Genomic DNA, 11,088 nt, shown 5'->3' on the forward strand with positions numbered 1-11,088 from the left:
GCTTCCTCCTTCTAATACAAGAAATAGCCAAGATAAGGAGAGAAGTTCAAGAGAAACAGTCTAATCCTTAAACACAAGGAACATGAGGTGGCATGATAATGTGGTGTGATGAGTTTTTACAATCGTCCAAGCTTGGGTGTGATGAGTTTACAATCGTCCAAGCTGGGTAAAGAGCCATAGGTATACACAAGGAACAACAAACAACTGGAATAGCTGCTGACAGTCGTGTTTTAACTGAGATAGATGTGAAGTGGCTGTCGACAAGTAACAGTTGTGTATCCTATTTTAGAAAGATGTGTAATTGGGCTGTTGATGTGAAGAGATGCAGAATTGTTGGTGTTAAGGATCCAAAAAACTTGACCCCTACACTGGCCACCACTTAAGTAGATGTTCACCAAAGCATGAAATCCAGTGCAGTCTAGAGCGTTTCATGTAAGGGGCTGAGAAGGGACTGCAGAACTGTTTGTCAAGGATCCAAACCCTGACCCCTACACTGCCCACCTCTTAAGCACATATATGTGAAGGAGAAGATGAAGCGTTCACAAAAGCAAGAAACCCTAGTGTGCCCCAGTGTGTTTATCCTCTCCCCATCCATACACTTAAACCAGTGATCTCTGAGGGTTAAATATGGTCACATGTGTCCCTTGCGTCCATTCCATTCATTTGGCTTTAGCTATCGTGTTTTTAGCCATTTGGTCGATACAAATTTCGCATGGTATGTGTTGACGCATTATTCACACTTCATCAGTGGTGATCTGTATAGTCCTTTGTCACTATGGATTGTAATGCTTTCTAGCACGTGTTGAGGTGATAACGTTATCATCGCCTTCTAGGAATCAATGTCCTCATTGACTGCTTGAAATACACACAATTTTCCAACCAATCAAAATAAATAACTATCTGGTTTTTGTTTCCGAAATCTCTACTATATGCCGGTTCTATAACGAAAATATACCGGTGAATTTCCTGCTAGAGTCACTCTTTCACACATGGTTCTACAATATACAACTGTTACTTGTCGCCAGCCGCTTCACATCTATCTCCATTAAATCACAACTATCACTTATCTACCTACGGAGAAGTCTCACATTGGATTGAAGGGAACATCACAAAACTGGCAAATTTAAGAATTACTGCATAGAAAACAGCCCCTTTACATGGCACGGCCTTCAAGCGGGTGACTCACTACATGTGCATAGACATAATGAGAGACGTTCTCGGAGTTGAAAACAAATCACAGATGAAATAGCCAAAACAAACAACAACTTCATATTGCACGCCAAGGAATGCTTACATCTGACAAAAGTTTCACCAGGGTATCCTGACAAGGACAAAACAGAAACGGAGTAACAGTGATGGCATGGAAAAGGCATGCCATGCCAAAATAGACAGAGACATTCACGCAAGGACAGCCTGCAAGTCCACATAACAATGACTAGCACAACATGCTGAAACCCTAGAAACAACATTTTCACCTAACTACAGACAGAAACAGGAAACCCTGGTGGAAACATCCCTTTGGCCACTTACTATCTCGGTCCATGAGTCACTGGCCTCTACGCAGGCGGAGGACGAGGTGGAGGGTGGACTCCTTCTGTAGTCGGCAAGGGTACGACCATCCTCCAGTTGCTTTCCGGCGAAGATGAGCCTCTGCTGGTCAGGCGGGATGCCCTCCTTGTCCTGGATCTTTGTCTTCACGTTGTCTATGGCGTCGGAACCCTCTACCTCCAGGGTAATCCTCCACGGAGACGCAGGACGAGGTGGAGGGTGGACTCCTTCTGAATGTTATAGTCGGCAAGGGTGCGGCCGTCCTCGAGCTGCTTTCCGGCAAAGATGAGCCTCTGCTGGTCGGGTGGGATGCCTTCAATGTCCTGAATCTTGGCCTTGACATTGTCTATGGTGTCGGAGCACTCCACCTCCAGCGTGATGGTCTTGCAGGTGAGGGTTTTGACAAAGATCTGCATTCGCGTAAGACGAGGTGAAGGGTGGACTCCTTTTGGATGTTGTAGTCCATCTTCAAGCTGCTTTCAAGCAAAGATGAGCCTCTGCTAATCGGGCGGGATCCTTGTCCTGGATCTTGGCCTTGACATTGTCTATGGTGTCGGAGCTCTCCACCTCCAAGGTAATGGTCTTGCCAGTGAGGGTCTTCACGAAGATCTGCATGATCGATAGCTCACAATGAAAACAAGGTAGCGAGAACTGGACTCTTTTTTTATATTGGCCTTTTAGCGCTACGTGGTATAGTTTCATTGGCTTGCTCACATATATTTTGTTGCAACCGTTTGTTTTTACCCACTTTTTTTTTTCAAGCTTTATGTTTTCCATCCCAATTAGATGGAAAATCCAACTATGGCTTGGTGGTTGGACGCGTGAGCCATTAACAAGCTTGACCGAAACTTTGCTCGCATAGGTGTCCCCATAACAATTCACAAGGTGTCGCTTGCAATCTCTCAAACTAAGGGCGAGTTGGGATCCATCTTGGAACCAGGAGAAGGATGGCCTCCAAGAAAAAGCTTCACGCCTGCAACACGAGAAAGCGACCAGCTGGATTGCACAAGAGCTAGAGAGGACGATGGGGCTAGGCCCCCAAAAAGGAAGGCCCCTGCTGAAACTGCACGGGAAACTGCTGGTCACATGGAGGTAGCACCAGGAGAGTCTTATGTAGAAAAGGTTCAACATGCATGTCTCAATGAGCAGGCTAAGGCCTATCTGTAGCAAGAGATATTTCAAGAAATTAAAAGGATGTCTGCTAAGGTTGAGGATGGGAAGAAGGTGTTTAGGGCAGGCAAGGACCTCTCCCTTGGTAAAACCATGGCAGAGCTTAGTCCTTACTTGTGGGGTCTATTTGTACCTCATGGGGAAGCCCCCAACATATGAAGAGTTCCAAAGGTGGCTTGGGGAAGTCTATGCCACAAAGGTCAGGCTCTGCCGATTTCATTTTGCTGGCAAAGGTTTTTTATCAAGCTATGGTTGAATGAAAGGCTCAAAGGGAATATGTGCTGGGTACGGTTGCTGCCTTCAAGGGCAACATTGTGTATGCCATCCCTTGGTCCCCTATGTTTAAACCTGAAGAGGTGCTCCAATATCAATGCCCAATGTGGGTGGATTTAGCAGGGCTTCCATACTTCTTTAGGGTACTTCTTTAGGGAGTAGGTCAAAGAGATCGCAGGTACAATGGGAAGGGTGCTGCATGTGCCAAGGTCAGGTGTGCACGAAGAAAGGGCAGCTAGGAAGGCATGCATTTTGTGGGACAGGAGGCAGGAGACCCCTAATTATGTGGAGCTGGATATGCCAGGGTGCAAGGTGGATATTGCAATGCACTTTCATCCTTTCCCTGATTTATGCTACAAGTGCAGATCAGTTGGCCACTTTGCTAAAGACTATACTGCTAAGGCACATGAAGAGAAGGTTGAAGTTGGAAAAAAGCAGGGCTCAGCTGATCAGCAGAGTGAACAGAACAGTAGTCAGGGTGCAACTCAACTCAAAGGTGAACCTGTGGGTAATGCTTAAAATAAGGGGGACAAGCCTGAGGTGTCTCAAAAGGGGGGCAAAGCCTCTGAGGAGAGAGCCAATCCAGTTGCTCACCCGAAAGAGACCAGGAAGGAGGAATGGAAGGTGGTGGAATCCAAAAAAGGTGGTAAAGATAAGATCAGTAGCTCCCTTCAGAGGAAACCTCTTCAGGATGTATCCAACAAACCTGGGGGCAAGGTTAATATCAAGAAGGAAGCAAGAAGAAGGGCTTTTGATGTGCTTCTAGAAGGCCAAAGTGTTGATGAGATGGAGGAGCTTGGTATCTAGACAAAGTATGCATTCCAGAGCTTTGGAAGTGGTGTCTTAGAACGTGAGAGGGTTATGCTCTCAAGCCAGGCAGGCATATGTTAGGCATATGGTTAGGCAAGAGCAAATAGACATTTTACTTCTACAAGAAACCAAAATTGGGAATATGTCATTAGACATAAAGGGGTATGTATGCATCAGTGGAAATGCTGAGAGCAGGTTTGGCAGTTGCATGATGCTCATTTGCGAGACGACAAGTTTAAGGTAGTTAAACTCTTCAGGCCCACTGATGGCAGACTTATGGTTTGCAAGGTAGATATTGGGAATGCCATTTTTGCGGTTGCCTATATTTATGCTCCTAATGCAGAAGAAGGTGATAGGAAACTGTTGTGGGAGCAGCTAGCTGACCTAGAGTGGGCAGAACCCACCATTTTTACAGGTGATTGGAAAAATGTAGAATCCTCTTCTGATGGGGCTAGTGAGCTAAGTGGCACTGAAACTGAAGCTTGGAAGCAGTGGAAATGCAAATGGGACGCCATTGATCTGGCTTGTATGGAGGGTTGCAGAGGCCTAAGAGGTCACACTTGGTCCAATAAGCAGTATCAGAAGGATTTTGTATCAAGAACATTAGACAAACTGTACGTATTTGAACAAGGATTATGGTTGGGGAAGGACACCTCTGGTGGGTTACTGCTCAACCATACTGTGTCAGATCATACCCCAGTTTATATGAGGTTTAGGTGCAGAGTGGAAAGGAGGGTGCATGAAGGTCCACCTCCCTTCAAATTCAATGCATCCTTTCTGAGAGATAAAAAGTTCTGTGATCAGATGAAAAAGACGTGGATGGAGTGTAAGGAACAATGTACAGACCAGGAGGAGATGTGGCTTGATGGTATGAAAGCTATTATTGACCTGGCCGAAAAAGAAGGTAAAAGGAGAGCAAAATCCAAAAGAACTACTAAGAAAAGGGAGAATAAGATTATGCTATCTATCAAGGAGGCCATAGCAGTCAATCAGGAAGACTGCTTCCTTAAACGGCTGCTCCTGACCTTGAAGAACACTGCAAAAGAAGGGAACTATAAAAGGCTAAAGCTGCCAGGGTGCAAGCTGGTCTATATTGGCTAAGTGTAGGGGATGCTCCTACTGTGGCCTTCTTCAGGTCACTCAGAATTAAGAAAGACACAGATTCTGGAGTTTTACGACCTTGCTGATTTCATCGTTGTTGGGGTTCCATGGCCGAAAGTAGAGGAAGGGGAGTTACCATCAACCTGAAAGGACCGGGAGGCACATGCACAGTTGTGGGATCGTGTCAACGCCAGGGTCCGTTCATTTATCTTCCTCAACTGCACACCACCGCAGGTAATCAATCATGTAAAGTATATGACAGCATTTGGCTTCTCTTTGCAACAGGGTATCGCCCATGAAGAGGATTTCCTTGGAAGTACAGATGCGGGTTATGAGCCTTGCAAAGTCGTCGAAAATGCGGGTGGATATTAACAAGCTGCAAGCTCTTCAGCAAAAAGTTCTTCAGGCTGGGAAGAAGAAATCGTCAGAGGACATGGCCATAACGTTGCTGTCGCACTTGCCCTCTTAGTACTCAGCATTTTACTCGTCTTTGATTACTAGTGGCAGGCTCAGCATCATCATGTGGGAGGAGCTTGTGCCCATGATCTTGGACCAGGAGGAATGATTCACGGACCCTCCACAGGGCGGAGGTTCGGAGGCCTTAACTGGCCAACGGTCGAAAGGCCGTAACACGGGCAAAGGGAAGGCTTCATCGGAGAAGTCTTCTGAGAAGAAGTCCAACGCTGACCGCGAGAAACTAAAGGCAGAGAGGACCTGTAATGATTGTGGCGAGAAAGACCACTATTGCAGGCAGTGTCCCAAACGAAAGACCGAGAATGGCGAAGATTCCTCAGCAGCAGCAATCATGAAGACTTCGGCTTTTGTGTACGTGGAGGTGATGGACACCGATGTTTCATTTTCTTCAGGCAGGGAGGAGGTTGGAGGATTCTCCGCAGCGGATACTCAGGAGTGGATTCTAGATAGTGGTGCTTCCAGGCACATGATTTCTTCTCGTTTAGATTTACAGGATCTCTACAGGTATTCTGGTCACATTCTTACTGGGAATACATCCACTATTTCAATACACTGAGAGCAAGTTGGAGATAGTTTCCGATGGTGGCAGAGGGGAGATACATTCCTCCCAGTTGTTAGGTGTTGTATGTTCCATCCCTCGGTTTTCAGTGCATCAGGTTTGTAAGACTGGCGTACGGGTGGAGTTTGATGAGCATTTTGTTGCTCTTTGGGACAAAGCAACAAGCCAGGTAGTCTGGGAAGACGGAGTGGAGAATGGAGTTTACAAGCTTTCAGCACTCTCTCTCCCAGGTCCTCAAGTTTGTGTAATGAGTGGCAGTCTAGTAATGGCCACTTAAGTGTGGATACGGTGCAGGTACAAGCTTTCTGGGACAAGATGGAGGATAGCTTGCCAGTTGATGGCAACAATTGGTAGGAACTTTTCAGTATTGATGTTGGTGGTTCTTGTGTTCGTCAGTCAGAGGAAACTGAACAGGTAACTTATGCTCTAATGTCTCGTAGTATTCGGGACAAAGAAATTCTTGTAGATGAGGATGTTCTTTTCACGGGGACCTCTCGGAATGCCAGGCAGGTAGCAGTTGATTACTTGCAGAAGGAGGTGGATTCTCGAGGCTTTGTGGTTCCGGATTCAAAGGGAGTGGTTGACAGGTTTCAGAAGGCCTTGCGTGGTCTTCAGCAGGTTTCTAGGACTTGGCTTTGCGGTGTTGATCCTTGTGAGTAGTGTGATGCCTCTTTGACTCGGAAGTAGAATGGTTCATTGATTTGGTTGATGGACACCAGATTGGACGGGAGTTCCTAATGAGGCAGTTGAGCTCATGGTTGCAGATGACTCTTTGGGAGGCAGGATTGCATATCTTGTGGTTTCTGTAGCATGCGAAGGATCATGGACTCTTTTACACAGAAGGGGGATTGATTAATGGAGTCCGACTCCACGGTTGGAGTGACTCAGGTTGGGGAGGAGATCCGGACATGAGGAGATCTACTTCAGACCCAGGAGCTGTTTTACGGAGCAGTAAGAGGCAGTCATCTTTTGCCTTGTCGTCGACAGAGGCAGAGTACCGGGCTGCTTGTGATGCTACTTGTGAGGTGGTAAGGTTGCAGAGGTTGCATGGTAGGATTGGGCTTCCACTGGAGGAACCCACAGTCATCCAGAGGTACTTTGTTCGTGAATTCGTTGCTGATAACATCTTGCTAGAGTTCTATTCGACGGAGGACAGTACGGTGGACCTCTTCACGAAGTCGCTATCTTAGGATTTGCTCGAGCACAGGGTCGTAACATACCCCCCTCTTGAAAAATGACAAGCGTCCTCGATTGCACTCAATGACACAGTAAGGCATCTTATGAGCAATGACACCCCATACGACAAAAGCAATGGCCCTCCAATGCATCTGGGCGATAAAACAATCATCCTGCACAATAAGCCACACTGTCACGCCAAAGTGACAAACACCTCTTGCTTGTTCCTTCAGAACCTACAGCAAAAGTCTAAAATCAAATGGAAACACGTTAACTGTGTTAGCCAAAAACAAAACCATGCATCATTCTACATATGACAAACATATGCATGACACATATATGCATTCGCAAACAATATGCTCCTCAAGATGCTCTACCTACTCAAAAGTAACAGTCTAGGGACTGCTCGCAAGCCTTACGTCCATGGACATCCCGTAGGACCCACGACTGATGGTACAACATGAGCATATGAAAGCACTCAATGCATCCAAACACTACATCCACTAAGTACTTCCCACATATGTCTCATGGCCATCTCGCAGGAGTCACACCTAGTGGTGCATCCATGAACATAATAAAGCACTTGATGTATCATACCAATATACATGCAGCACTCAACACAATGCAGAGTATTTCCCAATGTATTCTCAATGGTACCAGTATCCAATGGCACCGGAATACAAAAATACCTCTACCTCAAAAAGTGTATGCATACATGCACAAATAGAGTTCGATCCATATTTCCATGAACCAAACCAACTCTAGGACTGCTCGCAAGACTTATGCCCTCCATAGCCATAGTTGCAGTTATAGTTCAAGGTGCGGCCGACTATAAACCATACCCAACTTTACCATCTCATGTGACTAGTACACAAGATCATAGAAGTCCCATAAGCAGATGTACTGTCAGCCTCAGTACCTTCGGGTGAATACAAAGATGTCACCAAGCGACTCCTAGATGACAACTGAGCCTGTCTGTAACAAGGGAGCAGAGGTGCTATCCCCCTCTTGAGCATCAGGCAATGCTCTAGACCTATGCTCTGCTGAACCTGAAAGAGCCGTAACAAGAGTCGACTCCAACTCATAGGCATCAAGATAAAGCTGCAACTCATGAGGTGAATCTGCTAAGTCACCCTCCTCCATCCACTTCGCATCCATCAGTGAACCTCCTCCATCCACTTCGTATCCATTAGTGAACAGCTCTTGAACTTCACAGGATAGCGACGGGAAACCTTACCTTGTACCTTTCTTTCCTTATGTGCCAGTATATGCTCAGGAATAAGAACCTCGTCAAGTTTCTCCACTTCCATCAGAGCCTCATCTGATACATCCTCAGGCACGCAAAACCTGCTTGCACTCCACCCAAGTGGTAAGCACAAGTCCCCGATGAAGCATAGTAGATCACCACAAACTGTCTTCCGAACCCATGAAGCCTCTATGAAGATACCACCGGTGACAAACTGTCGAAAGCCATAGTCTTCAACGCATCTCCTACACCATAACACTTCAATTGCTTCTTGTTCCTGGCCGACTACTTCTTGTCCTTGGTGTCTTTTCTCCTGAGCTTCATCCTCAGCTCTTGCTCTTCACCTCACATAGGCAAAGACACACAATCCTGCACTGTGTCCTGCACTTCCTTTTCACTTTCCTCATGTTGAAGCTTTTGATGTGACAACCACGGGCTCGCCTCCTTGAGAAAGTCGACGATGTTCCGGCAACGGAACCTTGAAACTGGCCTGACGGGCGGTGAAACAAACACTCGCACATAAAACACTTCAACGCCATTGAGGACCTAGAAAAGGAAAACAAATAGGAGGAGCTAGAGTGCTCCTGCAAACAGTACACGGACACCGATTGGCCCCAAAACGCAGTGGCGTCCCTTGCGGTATTTCTTTAATTGAATATAAGACCTTTGATTACAATATAAGGCTGGGAACTCAGCCGACACTGTAGAACTCCTGAAGCCTGCAAAGAATCTGCATCATGGCTTCAAATCCACACGGCATCCCCAAACAAGTCCAGCCATTGTTCATATCAAAAGGCTCTCTCACATTGAGTCTGCATACAGAAGCTTTCTCCCATGATCAGGGCTGCCACAACCATCCATAGCCTCTCACACTATGAACAGCATCACACCCTAACACATCCAGTGCTTCTGCATCACGACACAGACTCCCAAAGTGTCTCTCAAAAGAGAACTCGTATCACAGCACAGCATACCATACAGTCGATGTAACTCGCAGGCGGTACGCGGTGCCCGGGGGACTAGGGCCTTTGACACACTTGTTGATACCATCAATGCATATTAAAACATTTAAACATGGCCACAGTCTTAACACATATCCATCATCACTTTGCATAAAACATAAAGTAGGACAAAACATCCACAAATGCTGAAAATGGAGCTTGCACGTGTGACACCGCATAGAGGCCGGAATGGGCCGACCCCCCCCCCTTGGAGTATTTTATTACCCAAGGAGAATAATATCATGTACAAGCTTTGAGGGCCTTACTCTCCCCACGGGAGATGCCGGATTATCCCTATACAAATGCCATAGCACAGCCCAACACAAGGCTACCAAGCCGGAACATAGGCTGTAGAAATGCCGAGCCATCAATGTAATCCATATACCTCCGTGTGGGTACTGATTCTTCCCCAAAAACCACGGGTCTTCATGCAATAGAGCTAGTACAGCAAGTACAACTCTCCATTCAGCCGGTACAGCAGGTACAATGGCTGGTACAGCAAGTACAATGGCTGGTACAGCAGGTACAGTGGCTGGTACAGCTGGTATGGTGGCTGGTACAGCAGGTACAGCAAGTACAGAAGCTGGTACAGCAAGTACAGTGGCTGGTACAGTAGGTACAGTGGCTGGTACAGCCAGTACGGTGGTTGGTACAGCAGGTACAGCAGGTACAGAAGCTGGTACAGCAAGTACAATGGCTGGTACAGCAAGTACAGTGGCTGGTACAGCAGGTACAGCAAGTACAAATGCTGGTACAACACATACAATGGCTAGAAATCATAATAAATGATTGAATACCCTTGCCTTCAGTATTTCTTCGCGATGGAAGCCTCCAAAACAGTCCCCAACAGCCGGTATTCTTCATGGGCAGCCTTCAAGAGAGAGAGAAAGAGAGTAGCCATCATTAGAGAAGCCTTCAACGGTGGTAGAGGCTAGTGTGCAGCAAGAGAGCCTCTATTAATGAAGAGAGAGGGCTCCAATTTATAGATTTGGGCCTCCCATGAGCTAAAATGGCAAGAGAAGGCTACAATGACAAGTGGAGAGCCACACAATAGCTGAAGTGACAAGTGTGAGGCCACTTGTCTCATTTTGATCCATTTTCTAACAAGTGTCAGGCCACTTGTCTCACTTTGATCCACTTTCTTGCCACATGTCCCAATCTAAGAGATGGATTCTCCCATAATCTTTAGCTCTAAAAATATCCCAACTAGTAGACATTCTGTCATAGGCACTTTGCCAACTCTTGGTATCTGCTTAATTCCAGATGTAATGACGCGAACAGAATTCCCATCGGAGTAGGGCCAAAAATAGCAACTCTCCTAAATTTTAGGAGTGTGGTCCTTTGTATTCTAGGATAATCCCCCATTCCCAAAGCTTGTACTTTCCAAATATTTAAACATCCTGGAGTCCACCAGACCCCTTTCAGACTGGGAAATGTCCAGGCTGGTGACAGTCGACACACTTGTACCAACCCTCTCTACCTTCCAAGGATATATCCATCTCTGTCATGGATTCCTTGTCCCCTGTCCAATCAGTAGAAGCAAGGCTGTACCATACATGTGTCCATTCCTGTACCTTCTGCCTGCATGTGACCTATCTCCTGGAGAAACCCAAAAACATGTTTCCTCGAGAAACCTACGACCTGTTTCCACATGAAACCCTTAGGCCTGTTTCCCTTTGAAACTTCTGTCCTGTTTCCATACAGAACCATTCATGGCACCATTCAACAAC

At 46.4% G+C, this 11,088-nt stretch overlaps 1 pseudogene; it reads right to left on the reverse strand.

Annotated features, from left to right (window-relative positions):
- Positions 1-1,257: 1,257 nt before the first annotated feature.
- LOC147635974 (polyubiquitin 11-like) lies at positions 1,258-2,183 on the reverse strand (annotated as a pseudogene).
- Positions 2,184-11,088: the final 8,905 nt, after the last annotated feature.

This window comes from Cibotium barometz, chromosome 8 (assembly GCF_041138505.1).
Source record: "Cibotium barometz isolate CiBa-2024 chromosome 8, ASM4113850v1, whole genome shotgun sequence".
NCBI lineage: Eukaryota > Viridiplantae > Streptophyta > Polypodiopsida > Cyatheales > Cibotiaceae > Cibotium > Cibotium barometz.